Source organism: Orcinus orca, chromosome 8, assembly GCF_937001465.1.
Source record: "Orcinus orca chromosome 8, mOrcOrc1.1, whole genome shotgun sequence".
Lineage (NCBI taxonomy): Eukaryota > Metazoa > Chordata > Mammalia > Artiodactyla > Delphinidae > Orcinus > Orcinus orca.
Window position 1 is genome coordinate 18,169,275 of NC_064566.1, and position 22,192 is coordinate 18,191,466.

Sequence of the window (22,192 nt, forward strand, 5' to 3'; positions counted from 1 at the left end):
TTTTAATCACAATTTCAATTTCATTACTTATTATTGGTCTGTTCATATTTTCTATTTCTTCCTGGTTCTGCCTTGGAAGGTTATACCTTTCTAAGAATTTGTCCATTTCTTCCAGGTTGTCCATTTTATTGGCATAGAGTTGCTTGTAGTAGTCTCTTAGGATGCTTTGTATTTCTGTGGTGTCTGTTGTAACTTCTCCTTTTTCATTTCTAATTTTCTGATTTGAGTCCTCTCCTTTTTGTTGATGAGTCTGGCTAATGGTTTCTCAATTTTGTTTATCTTCTCAAAGAACCAGCTTTTAGTTTTATTGATCTTTGCTATTGTTTTCTTTGTTTCTATTTCATTGACTTCTGCTCTGATCTTTATGATTTCTTTCCTTCTGCTAACTTTGGGATTTGTTTGTTCTTCTTTCTCTAGTTCCTTTAGGTGTAAGGTTAGATGTTTATTTGATATTTGTCTTGTTTCTTGAGGTAGGCTTGTATAGCTATAAACTTCCCTCTTAGATCTCCTTTTGTATAGCCTTAAACTTCCCTCTTAGAACTGCTTTTGCTGCATCCCATAGGTTTGGGATCATCATGTTTTCATTGTCATTTGTCTCTAGGTATTTTTTGATTTCCTCTTTGATTTCTTCAGTGATCTCTTGGTTATTTAGTAATGTATTGTTTAGCCCCCATGTGTTTGGGTTTTTTACGTTTTTTTTCTCTGTAATTCATTTCTAATCTCATAGTATTGTGGTCAAAAAAGATGCTTGATATGATTTCAATTTTCTTAAATTTACTGAGGCTTGATTTGTGAGCCAAGATGTGATCTATCCTGTAGAATATTCCGTGAGCACTTGAGAAGCAAGTGTAATCTGCTGTTTTTGGATTGAATAACCTATAAATATCAACTAAATCTATCTGGTTTGTTGTGTCATTTAAAGGTTCTGTTTCCTTATTTATTTTCACTTTGGATGATCTGTTCATTGGTGTAAGTGAGGTGTTAAAGTCCTCCACTATTATTGTGTTACTGTCGATTTCCGCTTTTATAGCTGTTAGCAGTTGCCTTATGTATTGAGGTGCTCCTACGTTGGGTGCATATATATTTATAATTGTTATATCTTCTTCTTGGATTGATTCCTTGATCATTATGTAGTGTCCTTCCTTGTCTCTTGTAACATTCTTTATTTTAAAGTCTATTTTATCTGATATGAGTATTGCTTCTCCAGCTTTATTTTGATTTCCATTTGCTTGGAATATCTCTTTCCATCCCCTCACTTTCAGTCTGTATGTGTCCATAGGTCTGAAGTGGGTTTCTTGTAGGCAGCACACATATGGGTCTTGTTTTTGTATCCATTCAGCAAGCCCGTGTCTTTTGGTTGGAGCATTTAATCCATTCACATTTAAGGTAATTATCAATATGTATGTTCCTATGACCATTTTCTTAATTGTTTTGGGTTTGTTTTCGTAGGTCCTTTACTTCTCTTTTGTTTCCCACTTAGAGAACTTCCTTTAGCATTTGTTGTAGAGCTGGTTTGGTGGTGCTGAATTCTCTTAACTTTTGCATGTCTGTAAAGCTTTTGATTTCTCCATCGAGTCTGAATGAGATCTTTGCTGGGTAGAGTAATCTTGGTTGCAGTTTCTTCCCTTTCATCGCTTTAAGTATGTCATGCCACTCCCTTCTGGTTTGTAGAGTTTCTGCTGAGAGATCAGCTGTTAACCTTATGGGAGTTCCCTTGTATGTTATTTGTCATTTTTCCCTTGCTGCTTTCATAATTTGTCTGTGTCTTTAATTTTTGCCAATTTGATTACTATGTGTCTTGGTGTGTTTCTCCTTGGGTTTATCCTGTATGGGACTTGCTGAGCTTCCTGGACTTTGGTGGATATTTCCTTTCCCATGTTAGGGAAGTTTTCAACTATAATCTCTTCAAATATTTTCTCGGGTCCTTTTTCTCTCTCTTCTCCTCTGGGGCCCCTATAATGCGAATGTTTTTGCATTTAATGTTGTCCCAGAGGTCTCTTAGGCTGTCTTCATTTCTTTTCATTCTTTTTTCTTTATTCTTTTCTGCAGCAGTGAATTCCACCATTCTGTCTTCCAGGTCACTTCTCCGTTCTTCTGCCTGAGTTATTCTGCTATTGATTCCTTCTAGTGTAGTTTTCATTTCAGTTATTGTATTGTTCATCTCTGTTTGTTTGTTTGTCTGTTTTTTGCGGTACGCAGGCCTCTCACTGTTTTGGCCTCTCCTATTGTGGAGCACAGGCTCTGGACGCGCAGGCTCAGCGGCCATGGCTCATGGGCCTAGCCACTCCACGGCATGTGGGATCTTCCCAGACCGGGGCATGAACCTGTGTCCGCTGCATCAGCAGGCAGACTCTCAACCACTGCGCCACCAGGGAAGCCCTGTTTGTTTGTTTTTTAATTCTTCTAGGTCTTTGTTAAACATTTCTTGCATCTTCTTGATCTTTGCCTCCATTCTTTTCCCGAGGTCCTGTATCATCTTCAGTATCATTATTCTGAATTCTTTTTCTGGAAGTTTGCCTATCTCCACTTCATTTAGTTGTTTCTCTGGGCTTTTATCTTGTTCCTTCATCGTGCATAGCTCTCTGCCTTTTCATCTTGTCTATCTTTCTGTGAATGTGGTTTTTATTTCAGAGGCTGCACGATTGTAGTTCTTGCTTCTGCTGTCTGCCCTCTGGTGGATGAGGCTATCCAAGGGGTTTGTGCAAGTTTCCTCCATATCACTATTAAGTTAAGATACTGTAGAAGATTAACACACAGGAGATTTGCTTGGTATAATATCTTCCCACCCACGATAGTGCATTGAGAAATAATAAACTTATTGTTACATTTTAGCTTTAAGAATTCTAACAAGATAAGATCTACTATTTTTTCTTTACTTGTCAATTGTCAGTTGTGTCACTTGTTCTATTATTAAGCTTATCCGTGTATATTCTACTATTGTATTCTACTGTTGTATTCTATTATTAAGCTTATGTGTATATATTCTACTATTGTATGTATTAATTAAGTCAGATGAGAAAAGTATTGATATAATACCTATTTTTCACTCTACCACTCACATGAATGAATGAAACAGATAAGATATAAATATATCAAAATCAAAGACTGGCATACCTTATATTATGCTTAAGTGGGTATTATTCTGAAAAATATTTACTATCTCCTAATGAAACATTCATAGACAAGTTAGTATACTTTAGTTTGATTTTAAATCTTTCAAGTATATATCACAGTGTCTTCATGGTTATATCACAAAATAGATCATGTTCCTCTTATGTCCAGAGAACAGCTTTACATTTAACGATAAACATTTATGGGGCTTTCACTTCCAATTATGTATGTAAATGGTGCCAACACAAACAACTAAAGCCTATAAAGAGTAGATAAAGCCTAAATCCTAGGGCAGAGTCAAAAAGCACAAAAACCTGACCTACTTTCTATTCCCCTCCAACCACATCACAAATTTTGTTTTGTTTATATTTTCCTGGCATCTCTTTTCCATCTTTTTCCTTATTATGTCTTGTGTCACTTGTAAACAACAGAGTTGGATTTTTTTTTCCTAGTCTGGCTGTCTGTCTTTTATCTGGATACTGAGTCAATTTACATTTGTCGCGATTTCTTAAACATCTGGATTTATTTGTACCATCAAATTCTCTACCCTCCATTTGTCCTGTTTTGTGAATGTATTTTTCTTTTTTCTCTCCTTTGTTTCTTTCAACTGTTTTATTTTGTGTTGCATTGGTTTTCGATTGTTATCATTCTATATTTTCATACCTATGGGTTTTGATACTATGATCGATTTTTTTAATGATCACCTTAGGAATTTTAAATTATGTGCATATCAACTGTGAAGCAGTTTAATATCTTTACTATCCATCTAAACAATAAAAGACCTTATAGTATTTTAACTCAGACCAACTAATTATGACAGTTATAACCATTTATTTTAGTTCTACCATTATGTTTTATAAGTCCACAATACTCACATGTTTGTTTTATATGGTTATAGTTTGTTAGTTTTACTTACATTTATACAAGGTTATTTACTGTTTATTTCTTCATCGAAATCTCAGATATTTCATATAGCATCACTTCCTTTCTACTTGAAGTTCATTATTAATGAATTGACTGATTCAAAAATATTACTGAATGCTTATTACGTCCCCCAGAGTATAGCTGTTGTAATTGTAGCATCTGAAAAATATAGATAAAAATCTTTGTCCATTCTTTATAATTTTTTTTAGTGATAATCTCTTTGTGGCAAAGCAGATATTATTGTCTGAAAATGTCTTATTTTTCTCAGCTTTATTTTTAAAAGATATTTTTGAAGGGTCTGCAATCCTAGCTCCACTTTGGTTTTCTTTCAGCCTATTATTGAAAGTCTCATTGCATTTTTCCTTGGTTTTGATTGTTTCTGAAAAGTCAGCTGTTTATATAATTATTATACCTCTAAGATACTGGCTTTAATCTCTAGACATTCTTAAAATCTTCTGATTATCCTTGGTAATCTGCAGCTTCACCATAATGGGTTTGTATGTATCTTTTCTGTTTGGAATTTGTTAGACATTTTGTGGATTGTTGTTTTTCATTAGCTATAAAAAATTGCCAGTGATTACCTATTTAATATCGTATTTATCCCATATCATATCTTTCATATTTAACAGTTTTTCTATTCTGTACTGATTATGGAATATACCTTTACACTTTTCATTTTTACTACTTCTTTCATCAGTACTCTGTGTGTGTGTGTGTGTGTGTGTGTGTGTGTGTGTATATAGAGAGAGAGAGAGAGATTATTTTAGGAAGTTCTATTTGCTACCTTTCTAAATATGCATATTTATTTTATAAGCATATGTGTGTGTATATATGTTATATATCTATATCTATCTATCTATATCTATCTATCTATCTATCTATATATATATATAGAGAGAGAGAGAGAGAGAGAGAGAGAGAAAGAGAGAGAGAGAGTTCTGTTGGAATCCCTACAGAAGTAGATGCAAGACTCTGTCACCTGTCTCATAATCCTTGCTATGATCTGAATGTTTGTGTCTCTAAAATTCATATGTTGAAATCCTTAACCACAAGGTGATGTATTAGGAGGTGGATCCTTTGGAAGGTGACTAGGTCATGAGTGCGCAGCCCTTATAAATGGGATTAGAGCCTTTATGAAAGAGACCCAAGAGAGCTCACTAACCGCTCTACCATGTGAGGGCACAGTGACAAATCGTGGACTATGAACCAGCAAGAGAGCCCTCACTGGAATGTGACTGTGTTGGTGTCTTGATTTCAGACTTTCCAGTCTCCCCAGCTGTGAGAAATAGATTTGTTTTCTATAAGCTTCCCAGTCTGTAGTATTTTATTAGAGCAGCCAAAATGGCCTAAGACACTCCCCTTGAGGTTGTGACTCTGAGGCTCAAATTAAATGGAGTTGACACATTTCCTCCAAATGTAACCCAATTTAAGAGTTTTATTTTTTATGTGCTGGTTCTTTTTTTTACGTAACCTTTGTCCTGTTTAAATTTCTGCCAGTTTATGGATGCATTTTAATAGCTATTTTTTATAATTTACCCAGTTGTTGTTGATGGTAATGTCCCTTTGTATATTTAAGATACCTATCCAAGTAAAAGATTAAAGACGTGGAAGAATTTTCCCAGCTTACCTGTAAGTTTCCACATCCTTCACTTTCTCAAGCCATTGAATCTATTTTATGTGTAGCTGCAGCTCCAACTGAAGAAAAGTTTCTGTCTACATGTCATTTTTTTCTGCCAGTATGAGAAGGAATATCAAATGAGACATAGAAGAGGGAGAATTTTCCCTGTAATTAATCAATAAACAAAATATAAACCAATTTGTACTCCAGAAAAATTGATTCATCTTTCTCAGGTAGCTGAACTATGCAGTTCTCCTCTCTTTTAATTACTAAGAGATGTCAACTTACAATGCAAAATACCTAGTCTGTTCTATGAAATGGAGCCCAATTGAAAATGCTTCCTCTGTTCACAAGGATCCAGTATAAAGGCTTTATTTTTTAATTGCCTACCTTAACACTATGCTTCCTCAACCCCAAATTACCCCTCGTCAGCCCTGTCCCTCAGTTAACATCCATCATTAAAATTTCCCAACGTACAACAGTCTTACCTTACCTCCTGGGCAAGTGTCACTCAAGACCAATAGTTGTGTGTATGTGTGTGTGTGTGTGTGTGTGTGTGGGTGGTTGTGTGTGAATCTCTAAATGATGAACCATGGAGCATTGTGGGGTGACTGGTTTTACCTTGCACTTCACTCACTGTTGGAAGGAAGGAAACCCAGCTGGTTTTAGACAGCAAGATTAAGGAGAGAACTAAGTTTCATTCTGAGTATAATTAGGAGGACATAGATCTTATTTAATTATTTTGATGAGTATTCAAATTCCTGCTCAGCATTTATTTTGCCGTTTGAATTCTTTATTTATTAAGCTTAGTTTTATAACTCTACTTGTATGTACCAGGCCAGAGACTCAGAGGCAGGAACGTCAGGAAACAATTCCAAAAGAAAGTGCCCATGCATCTTATTAAATTTTGAGGTAGACTTGAACGTCAAAAGCAATGAACAATGGCCTTATGTGGACTTAAGTCTAATGAAAGGGCGTTTAACCACTCTTCAATAGTGTAGCTATTTTATTTATTTTAACCTTATTCTGTATGATTTATACAAAATGCTTATTTATGCCCAATGTTAAAGCACTTCTGAGGAAATCAAAGGCAATCAATCTTCTTCAACTGCTAACTTCCTGATAATTACCAGTACCACTGGACACCATTATGTTGGCTGAAGAAATTGTAACTCTGAATTTTATTTCTACCACTCACTCTGTGATTGTACTAACAGTACATGGGAATACAGAGCTCTACAGGAAGGATTGGTAACCATGGTGATGGGAGGGTACTTTCTGCAGTAACTCCACTGTACAGAATAATTTATGCATGGATGTAAAATCACAGATGTTTTGAACCATATGCAGGCTATATATAACCACAGTGCAAGTGACAAGTTACTGGGGAGTTACTAATCCAAAAGAGGTGAGCCCCAGTCAGATAATAATTCTTTCTTCTCCTCATTGTTCTAGTAGAAACCTCCTAGGTACAGGGTCCCACCACTTTGGGGAATGAAGTGCAAGGGTATGTGTTAATGTGTGTGTGTGAGTGTGCGAGTGTGTGTGTGTGTGTTTATACAAGACAGTGGGGTATACAGAAGGAAATGTACAGAAAGGAACACACTGAAAAAATAATAAGGAAAAGAAAGGGAAGGCAATATGATAAAAAACAATCTTCCTGTTAACCTTTCTTTCTTATATTATCTCTATTCCTAAGAGTTTTGGTGTACAGAAATATTGACTTTTAGGAGTATAACTGAGTTTTTTACTTTAATTTAGGAAAATAAATATTTCTAATTTAATTTTTTTTGCTATTTATTTATTTTAACATCTTTATTGGAGTATAATTGCTTTACAATGGTGTGTTAGTTTCTGCTTTATAACAAAGTGAATCAGTTATACATATACATATGTTCCCATACCTCTTCCCTCTTGCGTCTCCCTCCCTGCCACCCTCCCTATCCCACCCCTCTAGGTGGTCACAAACCACCTAGCTGATCTCCCTATGCTATGTGGCTACTTCCCACTAGCTATCTATTTTACGTTTGGCAGTGTATATATGTCCATGCCACTCTCTCACGTTGTCACAGCTTACCCTTCCCCCTCCCCACATTCTCAAGTCCATGCTCTAGTAGGTCTGTGTCTTTATTCCTGTCTTAACCCTAGTTTCTTCATGACCTTTTTTTTGTTTTTTTCTTAAATTCCATATATATGTTAGCATACAGTATTTATTTTTCTCTTTCTGACTTACTTCACTCTGTATGACAGTCTCTAGGTCCATCCACCTCACTACAAATAACTCAATTTCATTTCTTTTTATGGCTGAGTAAAATTGCATTGTATATATGTGCCACATCTTTTTTATCCATTCTTCTGTTGATGGACACTTAGGTTGCTTCCATGTCCTGGCTATTGTAAATAGAGCTGCAATGAACACTTTGGTACATAACTCTTTTTGAATTATGGTTTTCTCAGGGTATATGCCCAAGAGTGGGATTGCTGGGTCGTATGGTAGTTCTATTTGTAGTTTTTAAGGAACCTCCATACTGTTCTCCATAGTGGCTGTATCAATTTACATTCCCACCAATAGTGCAAGAGTGTTCCCTTTTCTCCACACCCTCTCCAGCACTTATTGCTTCTAGAGTTTTTGATGATGGCCATTCTGACTGGTGTGAGGTGATATCTCACTGTAGTTTTGATTTGCATTTCTCTAATGATTAATGATGTTGAGCATTCTTTCATGTGTTTGTTGGCAATCTGTATATCTTCTTTGGAGAAATGTCTGTTTAGGTCTTCTGCCCATTTGTGGATTAGGTTGTTTGTTTTTTTGTTATTGAGCTGCACGAGCTGCTTGTAAATTTTGGAAATTAATCCTTTGTCAGTTGCTTCATTTGCAAATATTTTCTCCCATTCTGAGGGTTGTCTTTTCATCTTGCTTATGATTTCCTTTGCTGTGCAAAAGCTTTTAAGTTTCATTAGGTCCCATTTGTTTATTTTTATTTCCATTTCTCTAGGAGGTGGGTCAAAAAGGATCTTGCTGTGATTTATGTCATTGAGTGTTCTGCCTATGTTTTCCTCTAAGAGTTTGATAGTGTCTGGCCTTACACTTAGGCCTTTAATCCATTTTGTGTTTATTTTTGTGTATGGTGTTAGGGACTGTTCTAATTTCATACTTTTACATGTACCTGTCCAGTTTTCCCAGCACCACTTATTGAAGAGACTTTCTTTTCTCCACTGTATATTCTTGCCTCCGTTATCAAAGATAAAGTGACCATATGTGTGTGGGTTTAACTCTGGGCTTTCTATCCTGTTCCATTGATCTATCTTTCTGTTTTTGTGCCAGTACCATACTGTCTTGATTATTGTAGCTTTGTAGTATAGTCTGAAGTCAGGGAGCCTGATTCCTCCAGCTCCATTTGTCGTTCTCAAGATTGCTTTGGCTATTCGGGGTCTTTTGTGTTTCCATACAAGTTGTGAAATTTTTTGTTCTACTTCTGTGAAAAATGCCATTGGTAGTTTGATAGGGATTGCATTGAATCTGTAGATTGCTTTGGGTAGTATAGTCATTTTCACAGTGTTGATTCTTCCAATCCAAGAACATGGTATATCTCTCCATCTATTTGTATCATCTTTAATTTCTTTCATCAGTGTCTTATAATTTTATGCATACAGGTCTTTTGTCTCCTTAGGTAAGTTTATTCCTAGATATTTTATTCTTTTTGTTGCAATGATAAATGGGACTGTTTCCTTAATTTCTCTTTCAGATTTTTCATCATTAGTGTATAGGAATGCCAGACATTTCTGTGCATTAATTTTGTATCCTGCTGCTTTACCAAATTCATTGATTAGCTCTAGTAATTTTCTGGTAGCATCTTTAGGATTCTCTATGTATAGTATCATGTCATCTGCAAACAGTGACAGCTTTACTTCTTCTTTTCCTGTTTGGATTCCTTTTATTTCTTTTTCTTCTCTGATTGCTGTGGCTAAAACTTCCAAAACTATGTTGAATAAGAGTGGTGAGAGTGGGAAACCTTGTCTCGTTCCTGATCTTAGTGGAAATGGTTTCAGTTTTTCACCATTGGGGATGACGTTGGCTGTGGGTTTGTCATATATGGCCTTTATTATGTTGAGGAAAGTTCCCTCTATGCCTACATTCAGCAGGGCTTTTATCATCAGTGGGTGTTGAATTTTGTCAGAAGCTTTCTCTGCATCTATTGAGATGACCTTATGGTTTTTCTCCTTCAATTTGTTAACATGGGGTATCACGTTGATTGATTTGCATATATTGAAGAATCATTGCATTCCTGGAATAAACCTTACTTGATCATGGTGTATGATCCTTTTAATGTGCTGTTGGATTCTGTTTGCTAGTATTTTGTTGAGGATTTTTGCATCTATGTTCATCAGTGATATTGGCCTGTAGTTTTCTTTCTTTGTGACATCTTTGTCTGGTTTTGGTATCAGGGCGATGGTGGCCTCGTAGAATGAGTTTGGGAGTGTTCCTCCCTCTGGTATATTTTGGAAGAGTTTGAGAAGGATAGGTGTTAGCTCTTCTCTAAATGTTTGACAGAATTCATCTGCGAAGCAATCTGGTCCTGGACTTTTGTTTGTTGGAAGATTTTTAATCACAGTTTCCATTTCAGTGCTTGTGATTGGTCTGTTGATATTTCCTATTTCTTCCTGGTTCAGTCTTGACAGGTTATGCATTTCTAAGAATTTGTCCGTTTCTTCCAGTTTGTCCATTTTATTGACATAGAGTTGATTGTAGTAATCTCTCATGATCCTTTGTATTTCTGCAGTGTCAGTTGTTACTTCTCCTTTTTCATTTCTAATTCAATTGATTTGAGTCTTCTCACTTTTTTCTTCATGAGCCTGGCTGATGGTTTATCAATTTTGTTTATCTTCTCAAGAACGAGCTTTTAGTTTTATTGATCTTTGCAATCAATTTCCTTCCTTTCTTTTTCATTTATTTCTGATCTGATCTTTATGATTTCTTTCCTTCTGCTAACTTTGGGGTTTTTTTGTTCTTCTATCTCTAATTGCTTTAGGTGCAAGGTTTGCTTGTCTATTTGAGATGTTTCCTGTTTCTTAAGGTAGGATTATATTGCTATAATCTTCCCTCTTAGAACTGCTTTTGCTGCATCCCATAGATTTTGGCTCTTTGTGTTTTCATTGTCATTTGTTTCTAGGTATATTTTGATTTCCTCTTTGATTTCTTCAGTGATCACTTCGTTATTAAGTAGTGTATTGTTTAACTCCATGTGTTTGTATTTTTCACAGATCTTTTCCTGTAATTGATATCTGGTCTCATAGCATTGTGGTGGAAAAGATAACTTCATATGATTTCAGTTTTCTTACATTTACCAAGGCTTGATTTGTGACCCAGGATATGATCTATCCTGGAGAATGTTCCATGAGCACTTGAGAAAAATGTGTATTCTGTTGTTTTTGAATGGAATGTCCTATAGATATCAATTAAGTCCATCTTGTTTAATGTATCATTTAAAGCTTGTGTTTCCATATTTATTTTCATTTTGGATCATCTGTCCATTGGTGAAAGTGGGGTGTTAAAGTCCCCTGCTATGATTGTGTTGCTGTCGATTTCCCCTTTTATGGCTGTTAGTATTTGCTTCAGTGTATTGAGGTGCTCCTATGTTGGGTGCATAAATATTTACAATTGTTATATCTTCTTCTTGGATCAATCCCTTGATCATTATGTAGTGTCCTTCTTTGTCTCTTGTGATAGTCTACCTTTTAAAGTCTATTTTGTCTGATGTTTGAATTGCTACTCCAGCTTTCTTCTGATTTCTATTTGCATGGAATATATTTTTCCATCCCCTCACTTTCAGTCTGTTTCCCTAGGTCTGAAGACGGTCTCTTGTAGACAGTATATATATGGGTCTTGTTTCTGTATACATTCAGCGAATCTGTGTCTTTGGTGGGAGCATTTAATCCATTTACATTTAAGGTAATTATTGATATTTATGTTCCTATGACCATTTTCTTAATTGTTTTGGGTTTGTTATAGTAGGTCTTTTCCTTCTCTTGTTTTTCTTGCCTAGAGAAGTTCCTTTAGCATTTGTTGTAAAGCTGGTTTGGTGGTGCTGAACTCTCAGCTTTTGCTTGTCTGTAAAGGTTTTAATTTCCTCCATCAAATCTGAATGTGATCCTTGCTGGTTAGAGTAATCTTGGTTGTAGGTTTTTCTCCTTCATCACTTTAAATATGTCCTGCCAGTCCTTTCTGGCTTGCAGAGTTTCTGCTGAAAGATCAGCTGTTAACCTCATGGGGATTCCCTTGTGTGTTTTTTGTTGTTTTTCCCTTGCTGCTTTTAGTATGTTTCCTTTATATTTAATTTTTGATAGTTTGGTTAATATGTGTCTTGGCATGTTTCTCCTTGGATTTATCCTGTATGGGGCTCTCTGTGCTTCCTGGATTTGATTAACTATTTCCTTTCCCATATTAGGGAAGTTTTCAACTATAATCTCTTCAAATATTTTCTCAGTCCCTTTCTTTTGCTCTTCTTCTTCTGGGACCCCTATAATTCGAATGTTGGTGCCTTTAATGTTGTCCCAGAGGTCTCTGAAACTCTCCTCAGTTCTTTCCATTCTCTTTTCTTTATTCTGCTCTGCAGTAGTTATTTCCACTGTTTTATCTTCCAGGTCACTTCTCCGTTCTTCTGCTTCAGTTATTCTGCTATTGATCCCATCTAGAGTATTTTTAGTTTCATTTATTGTGTTGTTCATCATTGCTTGTTTCCTCTTTAGTTCTTCTAGGTCCTTGTTAAATGTTTCTTGCATTTTCTCTCTTCTGTTTCCAAGATCTTGGATCACCTTTACTATCATTATTCTGAATTCTTTTTCAGGTAGACTGCCTATTTCCTCTTCATTTGTTAGGTCTAGTGAGTTTTTACCTTGCTCCTTCATCTGCTGTGTGTTTTTCTGTCTTTTCATTTTGCTTATCTTACTGTGTTTGGTATCTCCTTTTCGCAGGCTGCAGATTCGTAGTTCCCGTTGTTTTTGGTGTCTGTCCCCAGTGGCTAAGGTTGGTTCAGTCGGTTGTGTAGCTTCCTGGTGGAGGGGACTAGTGCCTGTGTTCTGGTGGATGAGGCTGGATCTTGTCTTTCTGGTGGGCAGGTCCACGTCTGGTGGTGTGTTTTAGGGTGTCTGTGGCCTTATTATGATTTTAGGCAGCCTTTCTGCTAATGGATGGGGCTGTGTTCCTGTCTTGCTAGTTGTTTGGCATAGGGTGTCCAGCACTGTAGCTTGCTGGTCATTGAGTGAAGCTGGATCTTGGGCTTGAGATGGAGATCTCTGGGAGATTTTCGCCATTTGATATTATGTGGAACTGGGAGGTCTCTTGTGGACCAGTGTCCTGAAGTTGGCTCTCCCACCTCAGTGGCACAGCCCTGATGCCTGGCTGGAGCACCAAGAGCCTTTCATCCACAGGACTCAGAAGAAAAGGGAGATAAAATAAGAAAGAGGAGGAGGAGGAGGAGGAGGAGGAGCGGGAGGAGGAGGAGGAGGGAGGATAAAAAAATAAAGTAACATAAAATAAAGTTATTAAAATAAAAAATAGTTATTAAGAAAAAATGTTGAAAAGTAAAAAAACAAAACAAAAGAAGACGGAAGGATAGAACCCTTGGACAAATGGTGAAAGCAACCTGTACAGATAAAATCTCACACAAAAGCATACACATACACACTCACCAAAAGAAGAAAAGGGGAAAAAATAATATATCTTGCTCTCAAAATCCACCTCCTCGATTTGGGATGATTCCTTGTCTCTTCAGGTGTTCCACAGATGCAGGTACATCCAAGACTGCTGTGGCTTCGGCCTCCGTGGCCCCTCCAGGGCAGGCAGCCCACTGATATTTAAATCATGCAGGAAATCAATTTAATAGGCCAACTAAAAACTTCTAAAAATATTAGAAGAGACAAACTTTTCACTATTTTCAGATGTTATCATTGTCTTCCTAAAAATTTCAAGAAAATTAACCTGGAGGAGACTTCCCTGATGGTCCAGTGGTAAAGAATCCACCTTACAATCTCTAATTTAGTTTTTAAACTAGAAATTAGTGCCTTGGTTATTGGGAATAGCTCTTAGGCTAGTTGTGTTTGCAACTCAGTGAAATCATTTATCTTCATAATAACAGTTTAAAAGGTTAAATTGTATTTAGTATAATTTGAAATCCAAGGAAATGTTTTATACGTGTTTGAAATATTTGTATCTAAATTTTCTGTTCTTTTTTGGTCTGAGGTCTTAAAGGGATAAATCCTTAGTTACCCCCAAACTTGTGCTTAGTTACCCCACATGCACTTTTATCAGAGCTGGCTCCACAAGGTACATAGTCTTAAGAAATAAATAGTTCTGTAAATTCTGCTTTTCACCTGTAAAAATAAATGCTGCTTTTAGGACAGGTTTTCTAAAAGAGAAGCCCTTAGAAATCACAAAATTAACGCAATACTTTGTGGAATAGAGCTATTTTCAGTACCACTGGCCTTTTAGTCTTCAGAGGCGAAAGAAAGGAAAGTAAAATGGAGGGAAACCAATTTGCATTGAAAAGCTTCTCATGCCTCAGGGCACTTTGGGCCCAGGATTGCCTCTTTCTTCATTGCCCAGTTCTTTATATCTTAGAAGAATGTGGCAACTGCCTCTTTTAGATTAAAGTCTTCCTGGACTTTTGTTCCTTACCCCACCTCTTTGCTTACTGCTTTTTGTCTTGCAGCCCTACTTTCATTTTAATATAAATTGCCCACTGGTAATTAAATACCTTTCTTCAGATCCAAGGGAGACTCAGTCAGGCAATTGTTTTTCCCTCCTTGATGCCCTTCTTCTGGTGGAGGCACTAACGTGCAATTAAACATTAACAGAGAGCCTTAATATTAACCCAACTAACATTTAATAGAAGGAGTTACTCCACAGTTCAAGAGGACAGTCGCCTCTTGACATATCCAGTTTTGCCTTGACTGTGGGTAGGGTGCTCTCAAATGATGAAAAGCTGAAAAGGTGCTTCTATGGTAAAGCCACTGAGTGGCAGGAGAGACAACAGACCTGGACTGTAATAGATGGTGGGCTCCCAGCAGGCCACACTAGAGCATAAGACACCACCGTCGGTCAAAAATGTCAGGGCTTTCCAGATGGCTCTGACAACTGCCAATCTCAATATTGTGTATTGGAAGAAATCAACTAACCTTTGCACTCTAAGTTGAGAAATTCTGCTTTCTGACACTTAGTCCTGAGAGTTCCGTTCAGTTTGTCCTTTTGAATGATGCTAGACCCTGCCATGGAAAAGAGATAGATTTGAAAATGCTGAGCACCAAGCTTACTTATCTACCTCCTCTTCATGTCCCTCTTGAGAAATATGACAAGGTGATGGTCGTGCTACCCATGGAACTGCTAATGTAAACACAGAAGCGTTCTGTCTTCACTACGGCTCAGGCTGTTTATTACATAATTCAAATATCTGGTCTTGAGAAGGATAACCTCTTGTTAGTGGTCAAGGCGACTGGAAGCTCCCTTTGTGTGTGTGTGGTTGGCTTTGTATCTTTTGTTGTCAGTTTAACTGTGGACCTTAGCCTAGTGCTGGATACACAACAATTGTTAATAAATATTGGTTGGAAGAATGAAAGGAAGAAAAGGAGGAGAACCTAATGGGCTATTAATTGAAGAGAACATCATTTTGCATATACTTTTCCAGAAACCCTCATGGCCCATAAATTGTGGAGGTAAGCAAATACTTCATTCTCCTGGGTAACTGCAGATATCACATGAGCATATTTTGGACTGTGGCCCCCTAGACAAATCTGCGATTTGAGAGGACAGTTCAGAATTCAGAAAATTGGAGTAGTAGATTTAACCCATTTTACTAATTGAAGTCCCACCTTCCATAATATTTTTTCATTGAAAAGTAATTGCTTCTGTTCTTCCTTTTATCTCCATTATCCCTTAAGACCAGTGATGTGTCTATCTCTCTCTCTCTCTATCTAAATATCTATCTATGCTTATCTATTAGAAAAATGTAAATTATAGAACTGTATAAGAAGAATACTTAAATCACTCATAATCCCACTACTTAAATGAAACAATATTTTAATTTGTTTATAATATGTGTATGACTTTTTCTGTGTATATGTATGTGGATGTTGTATACGATATACATATATTTAAATATTTTAAAATGTACAATTAGCATTTTTTACATCGCTAATAATACTTTACAAATATTCATTAGAGTATAGGTAATCAGCTCTTTTATGGATATAGTAATTTATGTTCCTGTTATTGTGGGTCATTTTAAGTATATCCAATTTTGAGCCATTATCAAATTATATGATCGTTATTCCTATTGGAGATAATTATTTCCCGGGGCCAGCGTTTACAGTCTGGTCATTAGTTCTAGAGAATCTATTTTTGCAGAACTGAGACCTGTGTGTCACCTACTTTAGTTAACCTATCAGCCCCATGTGTAGACATTTGTGCAATTTGTAAGGCTACAAGGCATTGCACACCTGTTATTCCTTTCTTCTACCAGAAAGCCTCAATTTGTGCAGAGAAGCCAGGATGGCAAAGTGACATATTCTTAGCAAATTCACTCGCCTGTGGCCAAAGAGGAAGACCTGAAAGAAGAATGCAATGGGTGTTTATATTATAATTCTCCTGGGAATGCAGTCCTTTTTTAGGGTTTACAATTTTTATTTGCTTTCTCTACAGAGTAAATTTCTTGGAGGAGAAAATTTTACACAAATAAAATGAGTGCTAATCTTCTTATTGTTAGATTTCTGTGTCATCTGATATAGTTGAGAATATTACATTAAAATAAAATTTCAAATTGTAGATTAATTCCTCAATCTGACATGCAAAAGACTTCACAGTCTGATCCAAACTTTCCTATTCAACATCATCTCTTAAAAGGTCTGTCCAAACCCCATACTAAATTTCCTAATGGTCTTGAAATCACCTTGCTCATCTGGAGGTATTTTTATTTATTATTCTCTCTGCCTAGGATGTTTCTTCCCTCTCAAATGATAAATTCATAAGATACCATAGACATGCAGGCAAAACTAATTACTCCCTCTCCTCTGCCATCATAGCTATTCATTTCAAACTTGTGGAGAATTGTGGTGTATCAGTTTGACTGTCTTTCTGCCCTCCTGATATGGGCAGTTAGGAGACACAGGCAGTAACTGTGTCATCCTAATAGTTATATCATGATAGATGTATATGAAGCATGTCTCTCAAATGTTCGTTGTATGAATATGAATAGATGGGTGAAACTGAATATTGGCCATAAGATTCAGCATAGTAAGTGATTCTCCTGATGGTTTATATACCTTAGCCTTATATCTTAGCCTTGAACTGCACTCTTCTACATTCCCAAGTACCCCATTCTATATCTAGTCACAATAGTTCAGTCTAAAGATGGTGTGTCTATCAAATGTATATCTCCTCCATTCCTAAACAGAACCATCGCTGGTGATAGGAATTTGTGTATGTCATAATTCCTCATTTCACTGGCATTAGGATTTTTCTTATTTTCTTCTATTTAATTATGAAAAGGTTCTAATATATAGAATAATAGTAGATATAAATACCCCATCACCTCCTAGCAATTTTTGCTATTTCACTGTTTTTTCTTCACTAATTGCTTTCTTGGACTATTTTAAAGTAAACTACATATATCAAACTGTTTCCATCCTAAGTATTTCCATTTGAATCTCTCAAAATAAAAACATTTTCCTAAGTAATTGCAATAATATTATCCCAAAACAAAAATTAATAATAATTTCTCAAAATCGCCTAATGCCCTGTCCATATTCAATTCCCTCTAGGTATCTTCACAATGTATTTTAGTGCTGGTTTGTTTGAACTAGGATCCAAAAAATGTCTACACATTGCATTTAGTTATGTCCTGTCTTCATTAATCTGGAACAGTCTTCCTTTTTTCTTTTCTTCTTGAGATTAATTGTCTTCCATCTTCTAACACAATAGATAACACAATAGAAGGGAGCATGAGACTAAAATAGCAATCCCAAACTTAGGTATATAAGCTGTTGGCTCCAAGGAATCCCATTAATTAAGGAGGGCCATACAGATGGTTCAGAGCAGTTCAGATCCAAAGTCTGGAAGGCTCAAGGAAGTCATCAAGATTACATAGATAAACAAGGGATCCAGTTGATGCTATTAACATTCTGCCTTGACTACTTCAGATGAAAAATGCTGGGGTTATAAGATTGGACTACAGGCAAAAAGAGGTTAATGCCATCATGTTGAATATGGCTTCTAATTGACATAGTGAGCAAAATATTGTACATGTTAACACATGTACAGGATTTTATCTAACTGATATTGTGATCAAAAATAAGTACATACACATGTTCATTTTTCAGTTATTTTTTAAACTAATAGATACACAGTTTGCTATTATCCAACACTCAAAAACAATGTTTTACCAAATATTGGGCAATAGTATAATAAATGAGTATCAAGTAGAAATATGTTTACACATTTAATGAAGTACTGACTATTTATTTGTTTGAACTAAGATCCGAATCCATGATCCTGATAAATGCCTGCTACTGCTTGTACATTTTCATTGATCCTATAAGTTTGTGTCCTGAGTTTTGTAAAAGGAGTTTAGACTGTCATTATTTTTATATTTCTACACTTTGGAACCTTGCACAGTGAAAAGATCATGGGCGTTTGGATCTCTGGATTCAAGTCCTAGATTGCAACCTGACAAGAAATAACATTATTTTGATATAGCTATATAGATGCAACCATATAAAAATGCAAAATCTTTGTTTTCTAACTAATAATGCAAAGCACAGAAAACCCTGACCCTTTCTATATCCTTAATCCTCACCAAAATTAGGAAGGATATCAGTTTTCTAAACTAAGGATTTCTTAATGATTTCATATTTTCATAAAAGAATGTACTACATTTAGATGTATATACAAATATATTTTAAGAAATATGTTTGTGTATGTGTATGTAATATGTACAATTAAATTAATTTCATTCCTTTTAAAAAATATGAGTCCAAAGAAATTTTAGTATAACAGATGTATGTATGCTACTAAAACTGCTGCAAAATTGGTAAAATATTTAATTGGGGATTTACTGTGCAGTGTGGATCACAGCCCAGGAGGTGATATTATGGTCCAAATAGACTTCAGTCACTCCAGATGTCTTCTGTGTATCCCCCACGCAAGATGGTTGGCCCAGAGAAAAGAACTTAAAACTTTCAAAATATTTGTTAAATGGATAATGAGTTAGCATAATCATAACTCCACAAAAAGGAAAAGGTATTTTTTCCTCTAGATTTTTTAAAATAACAGAATAGGGCTTCCCTAGTGGCGCAGTGGTTGAGAGTCCGCCTGCCGATGCAGGGGACACGGGTTCGTGCCCCGGTCCGGGAAGATCCCACATGCCGCGGAGCGGCTGGGCCCCTGAGCCATGGCCGCTGAGCCTGCGCGTCCGGAGCCTGTGCTCCGCAACGGCAGAGGCCACAACAGTGAGAGGCCCACGTACCGCAAAAAAAACAAAACAAAACAAAAAAACAGAATAAGCCTTATTACTAAATAGCTAAATCTGTTTAACAATTAAACTCATTTGAGATATAGGCCATTAAGTTACAGTTAGTTTTTCAGAGAATGAAAAATTTACTTAGAGTGATTTGTGATTCTCTCTGGAATATATTAGATATAAATATATTGGATTTGTAAGTGTGTGAGTCCATGACTTCTTTTTAGGTGCCCTCTTGCAAACAAACCACACGTATTTTTCACTCCAGTCTATTTGACTACCTGTCGTATTCTCCAACCCTACACTAGCCCAAATTTACCTTAGGGCTGGATGTCACGTACAGTGGGTACCTGAGATGGGGTTACACTCAGAAATGGGTAAGAATAACGTTTCTCCAACTTCACAGTAATTTTTTTATGAACTTTAAAGTTTAATAGTTTGTAGTTTGGGTAATATTAAAAGGCTTAGTTGTCAAAATTAGCCCTGTCAAACAGGATACACCAAACAATCCTGTTTCTGAAATAGCTTGCTGAATTAAGAAGACTGATTCAAAATGCATGTATTAACAATATATGACATGGAATATGTTATGAATCTCACTAACTTTTAGTTTTTTCATAGTTCAGAGGGCAAAATTATACTCAAATAGTCATTGTCTCAGATGTTTGTAGTGGGGATTAAATAACACAACAGTTACAGCAGGAGGTCAATACATGTTATTCTTCTTTTCGTTTACTGTTATTTGTTACCTCTCCTTTTGCACAAACCAAATACAGCAATTCCAACCTGTCCCAGTCAGGCATGCAAACTCTGATCAGTTTCTATCTCTGTTTTCTTAGAACTCAGTATGGCAGGAGTTAACTACATCTGGCTTGGTCAGCAAGGTCTTTGAAAGAGCTTGAGTATATAGGAGCTCAGCAAAATTCTGATATGTTCTTGGTGTGTTTTTTTCTCATAAATATAACTGTTTATGCTTTTTTAGTTTAGAAAAATCTCTTTGAAGAGGATTCAGTTTCAGTAATCTGTAATGACAGGAATTATCCTGATGTGATAATCTGATGATTTGGAAGGCAGGGGATAGTACGTTTTCTTTCCTTTTGGTTGGGTTGTCTTTTCTCAACTAACCTCAAGATTAGTATCACACTATTGAGATGCAGGGTGAATTTCCACATATCAAAAACATGGATTTTACTTCCAGCATACAAAACCTGCCTTTCACTCACTCTGTTTTTCAATAGAATCAATACCTGGTTTCTCTGTGTCTTTAGACATAATAATATAAGGAAATCTCTGGCTTCATAATATAAGGAAAATCAGAATCCCCATATTTGAAGATTTTGGAAAGTTTTATTTTGTGCCTAAATCTATCTTCCTGTAGGTCTAAGAAAGAGTTTCCAAAATAGCATAGCAGCTGAATCAAATGTCATAAATTGTTTTGGACATTTTATCAGCAACCATTCCCAAGAGTGATTGTTAATATGACATGATCCCTGCCCAGATTTAAGGGCCTGAAATAAGATGATGGTGGCAGGTAAGATAAATTTAATATATCAAAGAGGCTGAGAAACTTTTGAGAAACTATATATAGTGAAAATAGGTTTTATTTTAAGTTTTATTTGTTTTTTTAGCTGGCAGGGAAATATTCATCTTTCTTGGCAAGGCAAGTTCCATCAGGATCAAGAACAAGCACAAGCATTTTAGTAAATGAGTAGTAAAGCTGACATTCTTTGCTCTATCTAATAGAAGCTAATAGAGGAAGGGACAGCAGCGGGCAGATTGCCCCCCCAAATTTTGTTCTTATCTGTTATAATTGAAACAACGTGGAGTTATCTAGGCAGTCTTACTAAAAATTATACCAGATGAAGTTTTTATATGTACATTCAAAGAAGTGTTTCCTATTTTAATACATGTAGTAAATCTATAGAGATGCTTTTCCTTCTTAGTGACTTGCATTGAGGAATGACTGACTGTGGGAAAAAAAAAAAACTGTTTGTTGAATAATTCAGAACGTGTTTTCTATACGTTTACATCTCTATTGAGAGTTGAAATCTTCATCGCTCTCACCGAAAGTTTCACAAGAGCTTCCTAATTAGTCTCCTTGCACCTAGTGCTTCTCCTTTTGCAAATCCATCCTCCATAATATTTGCAGAGTAGACCATCAAAAACGCAAATGGGATTATGTCACTCTCCCACTTTGAAATTTTCTCTGAGTGTTCATCATTTCTAGGAAGGCATCTAATCTCCTTATGCCAGCATCTCACCACTTGTGACTCAGAAATTTCCTTCCTCTTCAACCTCATCATGTACCACTCTCTTCTCATATCAACAGTGTGTCAACAATTCCCAAGACTAATCTGTTTAACGATCTACCATGAATCCTGCCCCCATCCTGTCACCTCCAGCTCATGTTCCCCATCCCCTATCCACACCCTATTTTAAATATCTTGATAAATTAACTTTGATCTCGGTTGTTACTTCTAACATCTTTTCATACCCACTCACTCCCACACCAGGTGGAGCTTAATGTTCTTATCCTATACTTCTGCAACACTCTGTGTAAAACTCTAAGCTCCTACATTTTACTAAAATTATCTCTTTTTTCTTATGAATTTTCCTTTCACCAGAGTTCAAATTCTGTAAGGAAAAGAGTTTACTTATCATCTTGTATTCAGTGCTTAGATTTTTGCTTAGCATATAATTGGTGCTCAACTAATATTTCTTAAACAAAAATGACCTAAAGTTCTGTAGGAGGGGATGTTTTACATTCAAGTGACTTCTTTGGAGAAAAATGTGTGTGGGAATAGAGAATAAGAAGACATCCTTTTAAAAATAGTCAAATTCCCTGCTAAGAAAGCTCAGGCTTAACAGGTCTGCCTACATATGGTTTCTTACAATAGATATTTAGAATGCAGAAAAAAAAAAAAATGCCTCCAGAAACAGATGATAGAAAAAGGATGGCTTATAAAGCCCAAAAGTGCTGTGGAGCTTTATCACCCAGCAGCCAAATATAAAACAGTCTCTAAGAGTCCCT

At 36.1% G+C, this 22,192-nt stretch overlaps 1 protein-coding gene across 5 annotated transcripts in view; it reads left to right on the top strand.

Annotated features, from left to right (window-relative positions):
• LRRC4C (leucine rich repeat containing 4C) overlaps positions 1-22,192 on the top strand; it is a 1,217,740-nt gene that overhangs the window by 83,882 nt on the left and 1,111,666 nt on the right. The window lies entirely within an intron of this gene.